General features: G+C 43.4%; 1 protein-coding gene across 2 annotated transcripts in view; it reads left to right on the top strand.

Annotated features, from left to right (window-relative positions):
• Positions 1-259: 259 nt before the first annotated feature.
• Positions 260-9,147, top strand: part of GABPB1 (GA binding protein transcription factor subunit beta 1) — a gene marked incomplete at its 3' end in the record, with an annotated part of 46,546 nt that continues 37,658 nt past the window's right edge. For both annotated transcript variants that reach the window (XM_080931405.1, XM_080931407.1), the window contains exon 1: positions 260-664. The remainder of the gene's footprint in view (positions 665-9,147) is intronic.

Here is a 9,147-nt window from a genome sequence, read left to right as displayed (position 1 = left end):
TAAATCTTAGGTTCCTGGCTGCCCTTCCGCCTGCCGGGGATCTGCTAGAATACCCCACAACCGAGTCCAAGCGTCCCGAAGTGCCTAAGCTTTACGTGTCACGCCGGGGAGAACTTAGCACACGCACCCCGACTCCCACACATCCTGCCCCCACGACGCGGCGCGGACACCCGGCCGCGCACATGGCCACCGCAGCGCTCACCCCGCTGCCGCGCAGGCGCCGGACGAGCCGGGACTTGGCGGTCGCCCAGTGGATCATTCCGCCGCAACCTTTGTGTGGCCGAACGCTAGAAATGGCTTATTTCCTTTCTCTCTGTTTAAAGTCAAAACCAGACCCTTTCGTCCCTCTCTCCCGCCGGAACGGGGTTTGGGGAGGGCGGCGGCAGGCTTGCTCCTGGGGCCAGTGGGGCGGAAACCGGCGCGGGTTGGCGAGGCCGCCGCAGGCATGCTGGGAGCTCGCCCGCCGTGTCCCTCCGCGCCGACGGGGACTTTTCGGTGGGGATTTTGGGCGCCGACCAGACGCGGCATTTTCGGAAAATAGCGCCCTGTGCAGCGAAGCGCTCTGTGTGTGGCGGGGCCGCGTCTGCCCTGCCGGCTCCGAGGCGCTGCGGTCCCCGCACCTCCTCCCGCTGCTCCCCCGCCGCCGCTCCCGAAGCTTTTCCAGGTCAGTGCGGGTCTGTGTAGGGCCCTGTTACCACCGGATGTGGAAGTTGATCTCTTCGCTGGTAAAAAATAATTCCACTTCCCCCGGAACCCAGATCATCCCCGCGATTTCCTGTTTATTGCATTAAGGCGCCGGGTTTCCGGGGCTCCTGGCCCCGCTTGTTTGGCGGGGGTCGGCGGGGTCGGCCTGGGTGTCCGCGCCGCCGCCGCCGCCGCGCTTTGTCCGCCCAGCGCTTGGCTTCTGGGAGGGGCGGCAGACATGGTGGCGGCCGCCGCCCCCTCCTCGGCCAAGCGCCGCGGCCTCCCGTGGGCACCACGGGCCGGGGCTGCGGTGGGGTCGCCATGGCCGTGGGGGTCCGGGCCGGTGGGGCGGGCGGCGGGACAGGCGGCGCGGTCCCCGCCCGCTCCTTTGTCTCGGCGGCCTGAGGGCCGGGCCGGGCTGGGCCGACAACAAGCGGGAGGGAAGGCCGGGCCGCGCCGCCCCGCTGGAGCCCACGGGGCCCGGGGCGCTCGGGTTTGGGCCGGAACAGCCGGGCCGGGGCAGAGTAGACCGGACAGTCCGGAAGGGAGGGAGCCTGCCATTCTCGGCGGCCGAGACTTTTGCCCCGGAGACTTCGCCACCGGAACCCACGCGAGCGCGGGTGCGGAAAAGAAGCCGCGAGTTTTCGTCGGTCGTGTCTTCTTGCCTGGGCACAGATCGGTGTTGTGTGTGTTGTTGTGAACCTCTCCCACGGCGTGGAAGCCGCGTGCCCAGCTTGAAGTGTGTGCATCTCCAAAATGAAAGCGAAGTTCAGCGGGCCTACTTGTTGTGTTTTTCCCTTGAAGCTTTTGCTTTAAGCCCATTTCGACTGTGTCTAGCAGGCACATTTGTTTAAAGCAGGGAGCGAGACCACATTACTTCCTAACGAGAGCTTCATAACGTGGAAATAATTTTAGAGAGTTTTTTTTTTATTTCTTCAGACACTGGTTTGCTGTCTATTCAGGCAAGTTACTTTCTGAAATGTGATTTTTATCTGGGGGAAGAAAAACGTTGGTGTGCCTTTTCTTGCGAAGTAGTTGCCTTCCCAGAATTGGGAAAAAAAAATGCATGGAATTTGGTATGCAGAAGATAGTTCTCATAGAGATCCACCCAGGTTAATTTAAATTTAACTGATAGATTTTGGCTCTTAGGCCTTCAGACTTTGTTTGATTTTAAGTTTTAAGGAAACTGATGGCCCTTATCCCTTTATTAATTTTTTTTTATTTTGTGAAAAATCAAGTTATTTTATGTGTTAACTCATGACTTAGGCAAGGGTCACATTGTTTTGCTGAACTTTTGCAGATCTTTTTAATGCCTAGTTTATCAGAAAACAGATTCTTGATTTTTTTTTTTTTGCAGGCAGTCTTGTGATATACCACATACATAACCAGTGGAAGACATTGTACATCATGCTTTAAAAACAAAACAAAACCCATGACATCCCATCCTTGTGTTTAGCATGTTAAGTACAATAAGGATATTGTGCCAGGCAAACTTAAAATATGAGTATTTGAAGGGAGGAGGCTCTAACTTTTTAAAAGGTGGGCATTTGGATGCCTACGCATCACAAAGACTTTAATTTACCCATTTTCTTGAAATCTGGAACTAGTCCAAGTGACAAGACATTTTAAAGTTCCAATTCCTGTGCTCAATGATGTACGTGTATAATAAGCCTTTAAAGACCTCCGTGATCTTTTTCAAAAGGACACGTGCACCTTAGGAGCACTTAGGTGGAAAGTGAGATACTTGTTAAAACAAAATGCATATATAATTTGCATGTGTAAGCCTCTTCCCTGAGTCTGGGTTTCCTGGGTGTGGGTGATTAATTTGTAATATTTCAAGATGAGTTTGGGGTTAATGGCTTTGTAAGGAAGCTGAGTTTTCAGTTGTTTCTTGTGACCTTAGTCTGATTCTGTCAGTTGGCCTTTCTCTGCTGTTCCATCAACAGGAAGCATCTGGCCATTCTTCATTTAATTGTCAGAAAGTGCCAGGTGCATTTTTGATGTTTGCTATTCATATAAAAATGGGATCTTAATTTTAACTTGTTATCCCACCCCCACTTCTCGAATTTAAAAAACCTGTAGTATCTCATTAGGTATAGGGAAGGCAAACATTACAAATTCAAAATTTGTCCAATGAAATTTTGAGTCAGATTAAGTTTTGATTGAGCTCAAGTTTCTGGCACGTGACTGTGTCAGTATGGTGACCAGTCCTTACCTCACTGGAGATATTAGAGACTCAGTTCAAGTCAGGTTCTTGGACATCTGGGAACTTGTTTATGGGTTGACAGATATGATAATTTGACATTTGTATACATGTTATGTAGTGTAGAAATTAAGTTTGTCAGTATTTCTGTCTCCTAACCTTTGTGTATGTTGGGACCCATTCATTCCTCTCCTTTAGTTTATAAATATATACGTCATATATATTTATATGTATAAATCATATACATCTATCATCGAAAACTTGATGTGTGTGCTGGTGGCTTTCCAGTGGCCCACAGCTTTTCTACTAAAAATTACATTTCTGTAGCATTAGTGCCTCAATCTTGGGCCAGTTGTAATTAGCATTTTACTTGTCTGAGGATGATCCTTTATCCCTGTGAAGATAAGTCCAGTGTCAGAAGAAGTTAGAATTAGAACCTGTTTCTCAGCACTGTAGTGTTGTCCATAGAGGTTAGTGCGTCTTTATTTGGACTTTGGATGTTTATGATGTTGCAGTAGAGATTCAGGCAGAAAGTAATTTCTCCTCCAAAGATAAGCCTTGATTTATCTTGATAGACTAAGAAGGTGAAGAATACCACTTGATCTCATGTGACCCCAACCATAAATTATTTCATTGCTACTTTGTAACTGTAATTTTGATACTGTCATGAATTGTAATGTAAATATCTGTTTACAATAGTCTTATGAAAGCATTGAGGTACCACATCCCCATCCCCATCCCCCACCCCTCAAAGGGAATACAACCTATAGGTTGAAAACTGCTGCCTTAGGTAGTTAATAGATCAGTAAATATTACTAGTTGTTTTGTTTGAATCTCAGCTTAGCTCCAATTTTCCCCATATTCACCCTGTAGTCCAGGCTGATCTTGAACTCGGAGTAATTCCCTTGCTTCATCTTAACAGGCTGGGCTTACAGGCATGAGTCACCATAACCCACTTAGTACATAGTTATTATGGGGGGGGGGTCTCAGCTCCTCAATTCAGAAACCTTGTAATCAATTTTGGAATTTGTGTGTATATATGTGTATAAATACATTTATATACACACATATATACACACATATGCAAATTAATAGTGTTATGTAACCTTTGGAAGGAGTTCAATGCAGTGTCCTTGTTTAAACATAATGATCTTAGCTAGAAATTACTCAAATGTTTAGGCTAAATGGGATATGCTAAATGGCCTGCTGTCAGTTCTGGTATTGTACTTTATTCACTGTGTGTGAGTACAAGAGGGCCATGGCACTTTAACTGGAGGAGCTGGTTCCTTCTTCACTGTGTAGGGCCTAGGATCAAACTCGGGACAGGACAGGCTTGGCTGCAAAGGTCTTTGTCCTTGGGCTGGAGAGATGTATGCTTGAGAGTACTCATTGCTCTTTCCAGAGCATTCAAGTTCAGCTCTCGGCTCCCTTGTCACACAGCTCACAACTGTTGGTAATTTCAGTTCTGGTATGTGACCCTACTCCTGCACATTTGTGGCAACCTGTTCTTGTGTATCACCCACATGAAAAACCCTTTACCTCCTGAGCCAACTCATGAGCCACTGTGAATATTTTTTAAAATTATGCTAAATCCACTGATACTGTAATTATACAATGCAGTATCTTTTTCTAGAAGAATTTTGAGTGTCTATTATTAGGTGTTTCGATCTCATTACACTGTAGAGGTGGGTAGGCTACTACTTACTAACCTGGTAATATACTATAGTAGTGATTCTTTAAAAGAAGTGAGTGGGGGGGTTACCATGGTACCCTTTCTAATACAGCCCCCTCCTATTTGCTAGATGGAGAGAAGTGGTTAAGACCATAAAATCACAGTATTGGACACTAGGTTTAGATTATTTTCTTTCATAATGAAAACTATTTGCTGGGTGTGGTGGCATATGCCCTTATTCTTAACACTGGGGATGCCGAGATACCAAGTTCAAGGCCAGCCTGGTTTACAGAGCAAGGTCCAGGACAGCCAGGACTACACGAAGAAACCTTGTCTGACCTTCCAGATAAAAACCTCAAGAAACAAAAAATAAAATGATTGGATGTATACTTTCTCGAATGCTGTTACTTCCTTTGTGTCTGTGACACTTAGAGTACATAAAGCATACTGTGATAAAAAAGTTTACCTTTGTATTCAATTACCCGTATGACTGTGTGACTGGTTGACCCTTTTCATTTATAGGACCTCCTGCCCTCAATCTTTCTCTTAATGCTGTGATCTGAACTTGTCTTCCTGAAATTTATGTTGACCTAAGTCTTCAAGATGACAATTTTGGGTAGATGATGAATGCAACCAACCCCCTTCCCTCCCAGTCCTGTTCTCTGTAGCTCTGGTTGTCCTTGAACTTGATCTGAAGACCAGGCTGACCTAGAACTCCCAAAGATTCACCTGCCTTTTGCCTCCAGAGTGCTGGGAATAGAGTTATGTGCTACCAACTCTGGGCAGATATAAAGCCCTTTTGCATGACATTAGTGCCCTTAAAAAGAGACTGCAGACAGCTGGTTTTCCCCTTCTATGTGAAGGCACAGCAAAAAGAATGCTATCTGTTGACCCATATTAGTCTCGCTCATATTTCTGTGCTCTCTTCCCTCCACCGATTTCTTCAGCATTGCCTCAGAAGTCAACATATGTGAGGAAGTTCAATGATTAGGATTTCTTGACCACTTTATTTATTTACTTAATGGTGAACAACTTCAAGTAGTCCCATGCTACTTGGGAGTAATTTTGTCTCTCATGTTTTTTTTTTTTTTTTTCTGATTTCTTTTGATCCTCTTTAACTCAGTTGATTCTGACTTCTACTTACTGGAAAAATACAGGGAATAAGCTTACTGTCATTGTGCAGGTCAGTTCTGCCATTTTGTGGACTAAATGAAAAAAAAATCTTGTATTTTTAGGAATCTACCTGCCACATTTTAACTTTTCCTCTCATTACTTCATTATCAGTAACAGTTTATTTCACTTGCTTTCAGATGTACAGACAAAATGGGAGAAGAAAATAAACTTGAGTCTCCTAGTTATGTGTCATTCCTTTTATTTCATTATTGTTAAGAGTCCATGTACAGGTTTTTTTTTAATGATTTATTTATTATATATGAGTACACTGTTGCTATCTTTAGACACACCAGAAGAGGGCATCAGATCCCATTGCAGATGGTTGTGACCCACCATGTGGTTGCTGGGAATTGAACTCGGGACCTCTGGAAGAGTTTTTGCTCCAGGTTCCTTACTACTTTCCTAACTTACTGTAGTATTATATAACTGCATTCAGACTGCTTAAGAGAACCTTTTTGTTTTGTTAGTAATAACTTAATTATAGGGAGCCAATACAGATATTTGCTTAACCTTTAGAAAATTTTTAGATTTCAGTGTATTTGTTTTGTCAACATATATGTATGTGCATTGTGTGTGTTTGCCTGGTCCTGCAGAGATCAGAAGAGGGCATTAGATGCCCTGGAACTGGGCTCTGCACCATTATGAGGGTGTTGGGAATCAAACTTCTGTCCTGTAAGAACAAGTGCTTTTGGCTTCTGAGCCATACTGTAGTCCCCTGGTGCTTGATTTCATAAAGGTGCTTATTTCTCTTCATTAAATATTCTATTCTTTACCCCTTTTGATTATTGTCTTTGTGTGTGTGAGTGATTTTGTTACCAGTGTTATCATTCCTGCCAATGATATGATAAATCATCTGCAACCCCTTACCCTTCTTTTTTCCAGAAACTTTTTGAATTGGTAACATCTGATAAGAGAGAGTGTAAAGGCTCAGGGTTTAGTGGAAGCTAATGCATTTCCATCACCTTTAGATTTATTACTTCCTGGCCTCTTATATAAGTTTCCGGGTTTTCTCCCTTTTCTATCTTTATATCTACGAACTAGTGTTTCTGAGATTCTCCTTTCTTGAGTCCTCCCTGCATGCTGCTCCCAGAATAATTTTCCCTAATCTTCCAAATCCCTGCTCCTGAAAGCTCAGAGAGCTTTGGTTTGGTCTTTGTACTTTTCACTACACCATCAACCTTTACACTCACCACCGTGCCAAGCAATGTGAATTGAACCCGTGCTTAATAAATGTTTGAATAATCAACACATTGAATAACTCGCAGTAGTCTGTAGGGTAAAGTCTACTTTCTGATGCTCATACTTTTTCATACTACATTTGCTGCTTTGACTTTACTCTGAGGCATCGTAAGGCTTCTGTTTCCTTGTTGATAATGTTCTTCCTTTTCCTACCATTTTAAAAGTTACTCAGAAACACTAATCCATGCCAGGCTCTGTTCAGATCTCATAGTAATGAGTAAAATATACCAGTGAGGTGCTGTTGGTGCATGCCTTTAATCCAGCACTGGGGGTGGGAGGGTAAAGAGGGGTGGCCAGAGGCAGGTGGATCTCTTGAGTTGGAGCAAGTTCCTGGACTGCCAGGGTTACATAGAAACCCTGTTGTGAAAAATCGAAACCAAGACAAAGTCCTTGGAGCTGTTACTTGAGTGGAGGGTGTAGTAAACAGTTTCTGTTGGGGATGAATAAGATAGAAAGGAACAGAGCTAGGGAAGGGAAGGGGTGCTGAGATGTGGCTGTCACTTGAGCGGTAAGAGAAACTGGATATCTGGGTGCCAAGAGTAAGAACGTTCTGGAGTGAAGAAATGCAAGATCCTAAGTGGGTTGGGTAGGGTGTGCCTGCTTGGCATGTTCGAAGATGAGACCTGTTTTTAAACCTATTTAGCAACAATCAAAGTTTTCAAGTTTTTAAAAACTAGACCTCACATATCAAAGGAGAGGTACTATTGAGTTACATTTTCAGTCCCTAATACCTTGTAGTAGCCCACAGTAGGAAATAGGTTACACATGGTGGTCATTTGTACTCGTTGCTGTATATGTGTAACTATGTTGTATGCTCAGATTTTTAAAAGAATACTGGCTCTAACTCACTAGAATGATGTGTCATGGTTCATGAGAAATTGAAATCTGATATATATCTAGCCTTTCTGTTGCTGTGAAGAAATTACATGACTATAGCAACTCTTATAAAGGAAAGTATTTAACTGTGGCAGGCTTACAGTTCTGAGATTTCAGTTCATTGTCATCATGATGGGGAACATGCAGGTGGACATGGTGTTGGAGAAGGAGCTGAGAGTTCTACTTCTGGATCAGCAGGCAGCAGGAAGAAGAGAGTGAGTTACTGGGCCTGGCTTGAGCTCTGAAACCTCCAAACCTTCCCTCAGTGACACTTCTCCAACAAGGCCACAATTCCTAATTCTTTTAAACACTCCCACTCCCTGTGAGCCTTTGGGGTCCATTTTTATTCAAGCCATCACACTATTAAATAAAGTTTTTTTTTGTTTGTTTTTTGTTTTGGAAGTCTGAACTATGGACTGATTTTTGTTATAACCAGTACGTTCTCTCAGTCCCCCCTCCCCCCCTTACTTTGGCCACAGTGCAGAGCAGATCCCTCCTTACCAGTGTTAATCTTAACAGTTGTATCCTCTCTTCTAGCACATGCCTTGGCTGTATAACTTTAAACTTCTCATTGGTCCTTTTCTTTCCAAACCGTAATCCTGCTCCACATGTTCTTTTTCATTGTTAACTTGCATAACTTAATAACCATGACACAGACTCAACACTGCAGTCTTCATGTTTTCTCTGCCTAAGATATAATTTTATTACTTTTCCATTAGTTTCAGGCAAGTTCTTAGGACATGAGCAAAAACCAGCCATGTTTTTGCCTAAAATGTCTGTGCTTCTAGCACAGTTGTTTCTGTTGTCCCCTCAGAGACCTGTTGAACTGGGCCAGCATAGACTGTGCATCCATCAGAACTACTGTCTTCCAGGCTTTTCTGAGAGTGGCTTTTAAACTTTTGATTATAGCATTCAGCTGCCGTTCTAGTCCAGAGTTCCAAAGTCTTCCACATTCCTCAAAAATAAATAAATAAATAAATAAATAAAATTGTATGTGTGTGTGTGTGTGTCACAGTCCACTCTTGGTACCAACATCTGTATTAAATACTTGTATGTTGCTGTGACAAAACATCATGACCAAGGCTTTTATAAGTTGTATCTTTTATAAGTTCATAGAAGAAAGAATTTATTTGGAGTGGCCCCTTTAAATCATATTTGCAGCAGTTTTTATTTGTTGCTTGTTTAGGAGCAGAAATTTTTTAAAATAATATTTGTTATTCATATATATATATATATGAGTACACTGTATCTGTCTTCAGACACACCAGAAGAGGGCATCAGATCCCATTACAGATGGTTG

The sequence above is a fragment of the Micromys minutus genome, assembly GCF_963924665.1.
Source record: "Micromys minutus genome assembly, chromosome: 17".
In the NCBI taxonomy this organism is placed as follows: Eukaryota; Metazoa; Chordata; class Mammalia; order Rodentia; family Muridae; genus Micromys; species Micromys minutus.
Note: the sequence above shows the minus strand (reverse complement) of the source record. Positions and strands in the feature narration are given on the sequence as shown.